The 14069-nt window shown below is 42.7% G+C and overlaps 1 protein-coding gene across 1 annotated transcript in view; it reads left to right on the plus strand.

The window, feature by feature from the left end:
• Positions 1-14069, plus strand: part of LOC141047216 (uncharacterized) — a 127972-nt gene that overhangs the window by 40313 nt on the left and 73590 nt on the right. The window lies entirely within an intron of this gene.

The following is a 14069-nucleotide window of genomic DNA, read 5'->3' on the forward strand; positions in this document are numbered from 1 at the left end:
GCACCTGACTCCTGAACTCCAATGGGAGCTCGTCCCATGGGCATGCTCAGAAGCTGGGAAAAAGGACTTAGGCTCTGGAGACAAATGTGTGAATCTGGATTCCCGCATAGGCATTATTGAACCCAGATTCCTAACACTTACAACCTGGAGGATCCACCTACCCCCTGGTATTAGGAGACGCTGACCGTTACCTGCCCAGATCTGTAACTATAAAGCCAAATGACAGCGTACGTAGAATGTGCTGACAAGATAGAAAATCACTTGAAGAAAAATCTTATGCTGGGCCTGTAAGAGAAAGCGGAGGGTAATGATGCTGTTGGCTTCCTAGATCCCTGAGATCTTATCGGATGAATCTTCTCTCCCTTCTGTGCCGCTGAATGTCTCATGGTCCCTCCAAGACCAGGTCCAGTCTTTCTGGCCAAACTTCCCTTTTATGATTGACAACATTAATTGTACAGTGAGGCCAAGTGTGAATTTCTGTACAATAACAACAGATCTTCCCCTAGCCTGAGTTTTCAATTTCTTTTTTCTGTTTAAAACCAAATAACTTGAAGCAGGATTTTGATAAACTACATAAACCACATTCCACCTGTGCCATGATAGATCTCTACTCTCTGTGTGGTTTATGGCTGTAATATACACGTATAGGGGTTTGTCTACTGTGATGCGGTGTTGTGACACGTGGTGCCCGGCACACAATCAGCACTGGCGTCACTGTCTCCACCTTCGGACAAACTGAACATGAAGAGGAAGACAGAGCTGCAGCTCATCCCGGACTTCCTCTTCATGTTCAGTTTGTCCAAAGATGGAGACAGTGACGCCAGCGCTGAATGGGTGCCGGGCATCACTTGTCATTCCACCACATCGCAGTCCCAATGCAGCGAGTGCCAACACCGCTGGAAGGGAGTCAGATTGGCAGGTGAATATAAGCTTTATTATTTTATCAGGGACGAAGATTTAGTTTAAGAAGTGCTTGTCCTAGTACTGGACAACCTCTTTAAGAAATAATAAAAGAAGAAGCGATGCAGCTGAGTGCTCTGGTGATTTATTGAATGCTGTTCAAACAGAACGTTGTTTACGCGTTTCTGGCTAGACGCCCTTAATCATAATGGTTATGATTAAGGGCGTCTAGCCAGAAACGCGTAAACAACGTTCTGTTGTTTGAACAGCATTCAATAAATCGCCAGAGCACTCAGCTGCATCGCTTCTTCTTTTATTAATGCTGTGCGGCCAGGGCAGGGCCGGATCCGAGTCTGAGGTGCGGTGAGGTCAGACGTGGGTGAGCTGGACTTTTATACAAATCTCTTTAAGAAATACTATAGATATGCGGTAAATACACTAAATGACACTGATATATGCATTACTAAACAGCTATGTGTATGGCTGGGCAAAGTAGTCAGGGGCATCCATACACTTAAGGCGATGATCAAATCGATAATGAAGCCATACTGTGTCTTGGATATATACTGTGTAGGATGATGCCGAGTTAGCAGCGTTCAGGCCGGCTGCGCTGATCCTGCCACCTGCTTGAAAAGGAAAGAGCTGCCGCCCTATGTCTGCGTGATGTCACTACACTGCCGGCTCTCTTCTATTGCAAAACCGAGTGATATTATCCAATGCGTTTCTGAGGCTTCAGTGTCCTTCGTCAGGGATCCTTTCTTTTTTGCAACAGAAGAGAGCCGGCAGTGTAGTGACATCACGCAGACATAGGGCGGCAGCTTTGTCCTTTTCAAGCAGGTGGCAGGATCAGCGCAGCCGGCTGCAACACTGCTGACTCTGCATCATCCAACATAGTACAGATCCAGGACAGAGTACGGCTTCACAATCAATTTGATCACCTCCTTAAGTGTACGTGTGCCCCAGCCTGCTCTACCCAGCCATACATGGAGACGTTCAGTAATTCATAGATCAGGGTCATCTGTGTATGTAGCGCATATCTACTGTATATATTTACTGCATTTCTACACGTTAAGCAAGAGGGCAAGCAGGTGCTGAAGCAGGGAGCAGATAACTTCACCTGGACAGCACCCACACATATATACTGCCAGACTGGACAGTACTACTGGTCCCAGGCACCCTCATCTTAGTGGCTGAACAGTGCCTGTGCCGCCTACAGCTTCTGTTTCTAATGTCGCCTCCATCACCGATGCAGCCTGCAGAGTGAATAAGATGGCACTTGGTGACAGAAGCAGACATCACAGGAGCAGATCCCAGAGAAAATGGGACATACCGTTTGCGGAAGTCTCAATATGACAAAATGTCAGAAATCCAGAACAGTAGAAATCCTCATAAAGTGACTACATTTTGGAAATTATAACCCTCGGTCAATTAATCTATAAGAGTAGTGACTATTTTGACTCCACAGGCACTTTGTGGAAATTAGCACACAGGGGATGTTGGAGAGTGAAGATTAGAAATATGCCATATTATTGCCCAGCACATAATGCCCGGATTGTGCTCCACTAGACACGCACATAGGAAACTAAGTGGGTCCTTCTCATTACAGTGATGCCAAATACAGGGATGGTAAATGTGGTTTAGGTACACTGCAAAGCTCAGAAGCCAGGGGGAGAGTTGACTTGGAAAGAGTGCATTTTGCTGGATTTGTTTATGGAAGCCATGTTGCTTTTCAAGAGTCTTTGAGCCATTAATAATGTGGACATCTGTTTTTTCTATGACAGAAGATGGACCTGAGTGGGAACTTGTTTTTTGTGAGATGAGTAGGAGTTGTTATTGGTGGTATTTTCGCCTACATATCATTGATGGGTTGCTTTTTATTTATTATATTTGGGAGGCAGAATGAACAAACAGTTGAACACCACACTCTACTGGTTCATCCTCTAACTTTATCTATTAGACTGTGAACTGTCATTGACTTAGACAGTCATTCAATATTTTTACATAACTTGCCATTTTCACTGGCGGTTTAAGCAGCCATTTTCAAAAATACAAAATTCAAGGATATTTTATTTAAAATAATTCTTTTTTTCTTTGCAGGTGACTCTACCAGGAGATCAGGACAGCTGATATCTTCAATTTTTAAATCAGATGATCTCGAAATCCCACAGGATACAACTGAAGTGACTGCCATTGCTCCAGATATACCAGCATCCCTTTACAGTAAAGATCTGTCATCTGATCCTGTGAAACAGGTCCCATCTTCTGATTCATTACTGACTACTAAGGAAAATGAAAGTAAGAAAATAAGCATCAAAAAAGAAACTGCTCCTAAAGAAGATAATTCATTTTCACATTCAGAATATAGAAATAGTTTTTCCCTCAAAAAGTCATTTCTTAATCAACAAAAAAATCACACAACGGAGAAGAGATTTTCATGTTCCAAGTGTGGGAAATGCTTTAACTGGAATTCAAACCTTATTAGGCATGAGAGAACTCACACGGGGGAGAAGCCATTTTCATGTTCAGAATGTGAGAAGTGTTTTAACCAGAAATCACATTTGGTTCAGCACCAGAGAACGCACCCAGGGAAGAAGCCTTTTTCCTGTTCAGAATGTGGGAAATGTTTTAACCAAAAATGTAATCTTGTTAGACACCAGAGAACTCACACAGGGGAGAAGCCTTTTTGCTGTTCAGAATGTGGGAAGTATTTTAACGAGAGATCAACTTTGGTTAAGCACCAGAGAATTCACACAGGGGAGAAGCCTTTTTTCTGTTCAGAATGTGGGAAATATTTTATCCAGAAATCAGATTTTGTTAAACACCAGAGAACTCACACAGGGGAGAAACCTTTTTCCTGTTCAGAATGTGGGAAATGTTTTAACCAGAAATCAGCTTTGGTTAAGCACCAGCGAACCCACACAGGGGAGAAGCCTTTTTCCTGTTCAGAATGTGGGAAGTGTTTTAACCAGAAATCAGATTTGGCTAAGCACCAGCGAACCCACACAGGGGAGATGCCTTTTTTCTGTTCAGAATGTGGGAAGTGTTTTTACCAGAAATCAGATTTGGTTAATCACCATAGAACTCACACAGGGGAGAAGCCTTTTTCCTGTTCAGAATGTGGGAAATGGTTTACACATAAATCAAATGTTGTTAGGCACCAGAAAACTCACACAAGGGAGAAGCCTTTTTCCTGTTTATAATAATAATAATAATAATAAAAAACGTTATTTTTATAGCGCCAACATATTCCACAGTGTTGACAGTTTAACAGTTTCAAACACAACAGTCGTAACAACGTTAACAATAATTCAATGAAGCAAAATATAACGACCCTGCTAATGAGAGCTTACAATCTACATGGTGGGCCATTTATATGGATACACCTAAATAAGATGGGAATGGTTGGTGACCAGATCGGCGTCATGAATATGCAGAATGGGCAAAACAAAAATTGGAACAGGACCCTCAGTTTACACAGAACATTATGTTTAGTGATGAGGCAAACTTTTTTGGGTGGCCCATTTATATGGATACACCTAAATAAAATGGGAATGGTGACAGATTTCTTGTGTGGGTTTTTTTGCATTGAAATCTGCTGCAATGACCCGGTACTGCGTTCAACAGACATCAACATAATTTTTATCCGCTCCTCTCATGTTAACTTCTGTGACACGTCAATGGCTGTAAACAAAGAGAAACTTGTAAATAACTCTTGAAAGAATAAAGTTATGTTAAAACCAAGCACACCATTGTTTTTTTGTGAAAATCTCAATACTTTTGTGTCACATGACCCTCTTTCCATTGAAAAAAATAAAGATAGATCCAAAATGGCCGACTTCAAAATGGCCGACTTCAAAATGGCCACCATGGTCACCACCCATCTTGAAAAGATTTTTTCCCCTCCCATATACTAATGTGCCACAAACAAGAAGCTGATATCACCAACCATTCCCATTTTATTAAGGTGTATCCATATAAATGGCACACCCTGTACAATGAGGTGGGGGAGATACAAAGTACAGGTGTGTATTTACAATGATAGTCCAGCCATCTTGAGGAAGGGATGGATGGAGATAGTGAATGGGCTACACATGCACACTTACACATAAAATGACTTTGATTAGGGAATGTGATAGGCTGCTCTGAACAAATGTGTTTTGAGAGAGCGCCTAAAACTATGCAACTTGTGGCTGATCCTAAGTTCTTGTGGTAGAGCATTACAGAGGATAGGAGCGCAACACGGGAGAAGTCTTTGAGTTGGGAGTGGGAAGTATGGATTAGTGAAGAGGTTAGTCAAGTCATTTCCAGAGCGCAGCGATCGGCTAGGCCGATAGACAGAAATGAGGGAGGAGATGTAGGGGGGTGCTGCACTGTGGAGAGCTTTGAGGGTGAGAACAAGTACTTTGAATTGGATCCTATAATGAATGGAAAGCCAGTGTAACAGCTGGCAAAGAGTGGATGCATCCGAGTACCTATTAGCCAGATGGACAACCCTGGCTGCTGCAATAAGGATGGACTGGAGAGGGGATAGTCGAGTGAGGGGGAGGCCAATTAAATAGAGCATTACATTTAAAACATGCAAAAAGAAGGAGTCTATATCCTCATATAAAATCACATGATTATTTTATTGCTAAATAGCTCACAAATATAAGAATCGACAAAATAATGCAATAGTAGTATGGCTGAGTGTCAGAAAGAGACCTAGGTGCAACAAAAGTGCTGAGCTTATGACAGCGGGAGGGAATAGTATGTGTATTGCCAGTGCAAATAGATTCAAGAGGCCCCAAGAATGCAAATTAGCAGAGGTATAATAATCCCCTAGTGAGGTGTGAACATAACAATAGTCCCTCGCTAATCGCTCATCAGGTCATAACCCCATGTTTTCATTCCTTACTCATGGCTGCCAAGAGAACCACATGCTGCGCCCCAACACGCTGACAGGGAATTCTATATGTCCTTTTAATATCAATGTATTTCTGGGGTCTTACATGCATACTCTGTATATGAAAATGCTGTCTCATGATAATGATTACCTATAACCTTATTCTTCATAAGAAAATTGTACGTGATGGATAAACTGTTTACTGCACCCAGTTGGACATTGAAACTACACGTCCACATGTTAGGTAGATACTGGGGCCATGAATACTTAGTAAGACAGGTTAATGAGGCTAATGGAGCTATAACTGTCATGAGGATAGATTAATGAGAATAATATTGGGGTCTTGTGTAATTTACCCAAGACCTATTAAAGCTTTCAGCACGTCTACACAAATACTAATAATTAACAGCCGAGTACCATCTGATTGGTTAACGAATATGAATATGATTGGTTGGAACCATTTATGCTTACTGTTGAATGATCAATTGTCCAATGAAATGTGATGATGTAATGTTACCGCCTACTCAAATGAGCATATAAGCTGCCTAATTAAATCAGGAAATTGGGAACATCCTGCAGATACATATCCTGTCTCTGTGTGTGTTTGTTCTCCGCTACTCGAGTAGGCCTCAGACCAAAATCTGGCAACCTTCCAGCATATCGATCTCCCATTGAGAGATAAACATCAAATCACAAACCCATCAGTTGGCGTCCCTGGGTGGGCTGGTTACAACAGAAGACCCCAGTATCCTGAAATCCGGCACCCGCAGACTGAAGGCCTAGAGGACACACAGATCAAAATCACCGGTGAAGGTAAGAGCCATTGATTCTTACAAATTCTGTGCCTCCCCTCTGCTACATGCTCTGAACCGGCTCTTGGGGTACAGTATAGTCTGTCTTCTTAAATACCAGCGCTAAGAACCGTAGAATATCCTTGTGATACATAATACGTATGCTGGAGGGAGAAACCTAAAAGCTGCTACGTATGATTGCGCATGAATGATTGAACCAACCTTGAGGGTACTAGGAATTCTTTACTGTGCTTTTGCCCCTTGGGAGCGTCTCTCCATGGTAACTGGCTTGCCAGGATTCATGTGAGGACACGTCTCTGGCGGCATACGCATAAAGAAGGCTGCGTACGTCCTCTTGGAGAGTGCTAGAGGTACTATTACGGTGTTAAAACGCCGTTACAGACAGGATAGGTCTATCCACCTTCTATTCTGTCTGATACGCACAAACTGCCCTCTAATGGTGCTAAAGAACTTTGAGGTAGTAGGGATTACATTAGCCTGCATACTAATGATAGCTTTAGTCTTCTGGTTGATAAATAAGATCTCTGAGTATACAAGGCTCAGCAGGTTTAGTTGAGGGAAAAGATTTTTACTGGGCTAATAAGAAAATTTGGGTCATATTAGTCTGCCTACAGTTAATTGGATTTGCTCTCTGGTATATATATAGGTTTATTATAACTGTAGAGAAGTGCCATCTCATACTGAGTACGTAGAGATTTAGTGTTAGGTGACCAGGTGGGTCACGAGGTCTGGCCAGACCACTAAATAGTTAACCTTCTTATCAAGGTTCCCATGGGTTTGATGCCTATCAACTGATCAGTTTCAGTTTAGGACACGCAAGTTCAAACAGTGAGCGGGGACCTCTTATAACAACGGCACGCAGTCTATGTATCGAATTAGCGCAGTGCAGTCGGCATAGATATTGCTAGCGGAGTGATAATGAAGTACACTTGTTGAGACGTGGGCACACAGTAACAGCGTATATTAAGAGAATAAGTGAATAGCAACCAGAGAAAGAGGCAGATAGAGAGATACGGTCTAGGTGCGGCCTGTACATTGAGTTAGCGAAGTGCAGTCAGTACGGGTCCGCAAGCCATAGGCATTTTACATTTTAGGACAAGCCAGGAGAATTTTTAGCCCCAATACGGTCAAGTATCAACCAGAAAACATAGATAGGATTTTTAGCAGAAGCACCAGGAGATAATAAGCTTAAGGAGTTAACAGTTTACTGAATCTGTGTGAAGGAATGTGAATGACCTTTGAGACTCTCTGCTGATAAGTGGAAGCGCATGATCTCATGTGTGAAATTCTGTTTGAATGAGAGGCCACTGTAGGTTCTGTCTGCAGACTGCGATTTTCAAGAGAAAATCTGATGCAAATCATGTCTTGTATGGCAGATGGATATTTGCTGGGACAGTCCCAGGTACGAATGTGAAGAAATTCCATTACATACAGCGAGGAGATGATTGGTGGGTGCTGTTAGCATTAAACACGCATATCCCTTTAAGTAATGCGTTGAAAGGTCACACGTTACGAGACCTGAGGTTTGGTGAACAGTTTATATTGCAAAGCCCAGACGGACAAGTTTTCCACAATAGACGGTTCCGTGTCAGGAATCGAGGAGGCACCTGTTGAGTGGTGTATATTGTGGGTTGTATTGTATAGGAAAAGTTCTGTCTTATAGTCTGAGCTTGCCTTGTGTGTGTGTGTGCCAAATATTCCATGAGAAAATGTCGTGCCCTAATTGCACATTTGGATTAATGTTGATTATATCTCCTGAAGGTTGGAGAATTGTCAAAATTATACCAGGAGGGTATATCCAACAGCTCACTGGTTTTGGATTTCTGTCAGACAGATTTCCAGAGTATAAAGTATTTAGGCTCAATGTGCATGGTATTCCTGCAACTCCCTGGGTCGACGGAATTTCATTAGGTGACATAGAAAATTATAATCTTGTCAGATGTCCATTAAATAATGGAGAACCAGAGACGTACCTGGTAGAAGCGCAGCTTGCAGCTTTGCTCACTGGATTCACATTATAGCATAATACGTATTTGTAGAAGGTGTACAGCTAGTTTTTCTTAATGTCAAGTTTTTTTAGAATGCATGTTGATAAGAAAAAAAGGAGAGGCAGATGGTTCAAGGTACAACGTTGCCTTTGACTTGAAGCGGTGTCAGATATCCATGGAAGGCAATTGTCAGGTAGTAAAGATAAGGAATGCTTTTAGTATGTGTTAGAAAGAAAGGGAAAAAAAAAAAAAAGAGAAAATCCCGTTATATGTGTAATGGAAATCCACCACTCTGCCCCCTATTCGGTATTAGTATGGTGATTTCCAAAGGGGGGGAGGAGAGAGGAGAGTCCGCTATTTTTAATATGCTAATCATAAAGGTATCTCTCATTAATCTGGATTTTGAGTTTTTCTTTCCGGAAGGTCCAAGAACCTGGTTGTATGGCGATCACACAGCATGATATAGTAGAAAGCAGAACCACTCCTCCCTCATAACTCTACAGGGGAGGTGGAGTTGACGGCACTCATTGAGGCGTTTAGGGGGCTTTAAGGTAAGCAAGACACCACATATACAAGTCATTGTTTTCAGGTGAACCCACAACTGCAGCCCCATATGGGGAGGAAAGGTCTTTTCTTACACCAACAGGCCCTGGAAGAGGTTGCCATAGTGGAAGTGAGGGTACATATGAGAAGGAACCCGTGAAGCACGAAGCAAACAAAGTGGCTGGGAATCAGCCAGAAGACCAAGGTACTGGGAGACCCCTGAGGCGCCTCCACTGGTCATGGTGAGCATTAAAGATAACCAGTTAGACTTAAGTATCTTACAGGCTCTGACTCGGTCACCAACCGGGGAAGAGACTGAAGTCTGGTCGGAAGCTGGAGCTCAGAACCGTGGATGGTGGGACAGTGGGTATGTTTGCTAAAACCCTTGCACCATGTGATGGCTCATGACTCAACGCACGTGAGTGAAGACAAAAACTATGTGCTCTGAAGAAAGATGCTGGGTCCACCTGTTTAGCTTTACATTAACATACATTAGATGCGCACAACACAGATAGACTAGAAAGATGCCATAGACATACACGTGCGCCTGGGCCCTCCTATCCGTTTCAATGACTGCAGATTGACTTCATACAGGTTGCCCAAGGTAAGATGTATGAAGTATGTGCTCGTGTGTTGATCTCTTTTCAGGGGACTGGAAGCCTTCCTGATGTCAGAAGCTACCACAACTGAGGTACTCTTTTGTCCACATAGATGTTGTAACTATTTGACAACCCCTGCAGCAGGTCCGGAGTCCAAAAGGGACTCCCATTTGTGTATAAATAAGTTTTTGATTCTATTTAAGTTAATCCAGACATTGGTTGCTGACCAAAAGACACAAAGACCACTGGAGCCACTGGTTGATGGTCCCCGCTAAGCCACATCCGTAGAGTTAAACGGAAGACCGGTCCATACAAGCTACTATGAGGTCCTGGAGCGGAAGAATGAGGGTCCTGTCCCTGATGATGTTGGCAGCTTTACTGCAAGAAGGACAAATGGACGAGACACTTCAGAATAGCACATCAGTAACCTTGTGGTTTGACACCAAGGCAGCAACAGCTACATTTAGGGTGGACTTGTGTCAGATAGTGAAGTGTCAATGGAATCTTAAATTTGGGAAGAAGAGTAGCAACCCCAATTATAAATATCTAACAGGAATTGAAGGGGCGGTGGTATATATCTGTGTAACTAGACCTGGAAATGAGAACTGTAATTCTTGGTCAGATGCAGCTTGGAACACGGGAACTTCATGGGGGTATAAGCCAGAGGAAGCCATGACTCGTGTTAGTTCATCAGGAAAGCCTCTCCTCAAGAGGATGAATATTGCTGTACCCATTCCAAAATGGGGTTGTGATCCAGAGGTTTTGGACTGGAGATTCTCTTGCAATCCTCTCCTTATAACACTGGATGAACCCTCTCTTGGAGATGAAGGTCTCTATGTATTGGGACTGTATACCCCAGGTAGACAGGTTCAGCAGGGAACATTTTGGTTAAAAGCTGTTCCTGCACAGGACAAGGAGCAAGAGGAGGACAAACCCCAAAGGTCAGGAGAAATGTTGGATGTTGATGGAAATAGGGAATTAGGCTATGAGGAGAAGTTAGCCGTTGAAACAGGCTATACAGAGAGGAATGAATGGTTGCTATGGATGAAGTATACTACAGAGCAAAATAACAAAACTGATTGTATTGCATGTGCAACCGCTAGGCCCCATTTAGGGACTATTCCCCTCAGATATTCAGAACAGGATCAAGTAGACTTACAGTGTATTCTAGCTTTGTATAATGCCACATATGACCCTAGTGATAATGTTTTATGTCAATCTCTATCAGTCCGGTATCCAATAGCAAAAATTGATCAGGTACCACCTAGAGTTTATGCATATCCAGGTGACTACACTTGCTTCCTGAGAACAGGACCAGGAAGATGGGTAGGAAATCTAACTTCAGAGTTTTGTCACATCACCATCCCAATAAATACAGATACAGGAGGCTTTAAAGCCAGTTGGTTTCAAAACCAAACTATAGCAAGGAGTGACATATGGTGGTTATGTGGAGATATGAAATTAAGGCCTAGGTTGCCACCAAGTTGGGTTGGCAGCTGTGCTCTAGTTCAAGTGCTCATGCCATTTAAAATAATTTCATCAGAAGAGATTAAAGGAGGTGGAATGAATGTTGAAACCCTGCACAGAAATAGAAGATCAGTACCTGCTGGGTCCTTTGATCCTAGAGTTTATATAGACAATATAGGGGTACCCAGAGGGGTACCGGATGAGTACAAGGCCAGGAACCAGATAGCAGCATGTTTTGAATCAATTTTCTTTTGGTGGGTGACAATTAATAAAAATGTGGATTGGATAAATTATATTTATTATAATCAGCAAAGGTTTATAAATTACACAAGGGATGCAGTAAAAGGGATAGCTGAACAATTAGGCCCAACTTCGGATGGGAGTATCACCAAGGCGTTGGAGGGTCTTACATCCCTGTCCGAAGAATTGGCAGAAAATTCGGGTATCAACAATCCCTTCATGGACTGGTTGGAATCCTGGTTCGGTAGATGGAGTCATCTTGTGTCCAGCCTCCTCATCTCTCTGGCAGTAGTAGCAGCAGTACTTGTGACCTGTGGATGCTGCTGCATACCATGTATCAGAGGACTACTTCAAAGATTGATTGATGCGTCTATTACTAAAACTATGTACATTACATTGAAACCTTATAATGATGATTATGAGCAAATGGTTTGAGGTTGAGAATTAGATATGATCTCCCTTTCCCTATGGGGAATTCGGCAGAAGAAGGGATAGGAAGTCCGACACTGGCATTAGGCCTTTGAATGTACCTATATGTGAATGGTAGAGTCATATCTGTTCTCAAAAGGGGGGACTGACAGGGAATTCTATATGTCCTTTTAGTATCAATGTATTTCTGGGGTCTTACATGCATACTCTGTATATGAAAATGCTGTCTCACAATGATGATTACCTATAACCTTATTCTTCATAAGAAATTGTACATGATGGATAAACTGCTTACTGCACCCAGTTGGACATTGAAACTACACGTCCACATGTTAGGTAGATACTGGGGCCATGAATACTTAGTAAGGCAGGTTAATGAGGCTAATGGAGCTATAACTGTCATGAGGATAGATTAATGAGAATGATATTGGGGTCTTGTGTAATTTACACAAGACCTATTAAAGCTTTCAGCACGTCTGCACAAATACTAATAATTAACAGCCGAGTACAATCTGATTGGTTAACGAATATGAATATGATTGGTTGAAACCATTTATGCTTACTGTTGAATGATCAATTGTCCAATGAAATGTGATGATGTAATGTTACCGCCTACTCAAATGAGCATATAAGCTACCTAATTAAATCAGGAAATGGGGAACATCCTGCAGATACATACCCTGTCTCTGTGTGTGTTTGTTCTCCGCTACTCGAGTAGGCCTCAGACCAAAATCTGGCAACCTTCCAGCATATCGATCTCCCATTGAGAGATAAACATCAAATCATAAACCCATCAGAAACCACAAAGGTTCTTTCATTACAAGAGAAAATGGAATTAGACTTACCGGTAATTCGGTTTCTAGAAACCTTCCACGACAGCATAGGAGGATGTCTCCACGCCCTAATGGGGGACAGGAAGCGCGAGAGGTTAAAAGGTCCCACCCACCTCCCTCTCAACAGTGACTTATAACTGATTACCATAGCACCGGTTGCCTTAAGATTCTCAGAATTTGTCCAAGAATGCAGGGAGGGAAATAGTGGTGTCGTGGAAGGTTTCTAGAAACCAAAATTACCGGTAAGTCTAATTCCATTTTCACTAGCAACCTTCCACGACAGCATAGGAGACATAACAACCTATACTGCACTAGGGGGGGGGGGGGGGGGACAACGGCCTGAAGAACTTTTCGGCCAAAGACTAGATCCCTGTTGGACACAAGGTCCAACCTGTAGTGTTTAGTGAAAGTATGTAAGGAGGACCAGGTTGCTGCCTTACAAATCTGCTCTGAAGATGCACCTGCCCTCTCAGCCCATGAAGTAGAGGTAGATCGTGTTGAATGCGCTTTGATCCCTGCAGAGGGAGTGATGTTTTGCGCCAGGTATGCTTCAGAGATAGCCTTTTTAATCCAATTGGCAATGGTGTTCTTTGCCACCTTCTTTCCTCTGTTTGGACCAGAGGTATGGATAAATAGGTTGTGGTCGATTCTATATGGTTTGGTGTACTCCAAGTAGTGGAGAATTATACGTCTTACATCCAGTGTGTGAAACATCTCCTCTTTGGGGTTTGCTGGGTTTTGGCAGAATGAAGGTAGAATTATATTCTGAGACATATGAAAGTCAGACACAACCTTTGGTAGAAAAGATGGATCAAGAGAGAGAACTATGGAATCGTCTCTAACTGTTAGGTAGGGTTCCTTGACAGAGAGCTTGAAGCTCTCCTACTCGCCTTGCTGAGGTTATTGCTATAAGGAAGGCTACTTTATAGGTGAGGAGCTGAGAAGTACAGGATGACAGAGGCTCAAAGGGTGATTGAGTGAGTCCCATAAGCACCACATTCAAGTCCCATGGCGGAACAGAAACTAGTTATTTTGGATGTAGCCTAGCGGCAGATGTCATGAATCTTCTTATCCACCTGTGGTTAGCCAAGTCACAGTCAAACATAGAGCTTAATGCTGATACCTATACTTTCAGTGTGCTAGGTTTTAGACCTAGTTCCAGCCCCCTCTGTAAGAAATCCAGGATACGGGAAATGTTAGGGTTCTCTGGGTCGGGAAGGTCTGGCAGACACCATGAGGAGAATATTTTCCATATTTTATTATATATGGCAATGGTGACCGGCTTCCGAGATTTCTGGAGGGTTTTAATTACCGCCTCTGATAGCCCCTTGGCCCTCAAGATCTGGGCCTCAGAAACCAGGCCGCTAACCTCATTC

This window comes from Dendrobates tinctorius, unplaced genomic scaffold (assembly GCF_039654945.1).
Source record: "Dendrobates tinctorius isolate UK_male_01 unplaced genomic scaffold, ASM3965494v1 ptg000126l, whole genome shotgun sequence".
Lineage (NCBI taxonomy): Eukaryota > Metazoa > Chordata > Amphibia > Anura > Dendrobatidae > Dendrobates > Dendrobates tinctorius.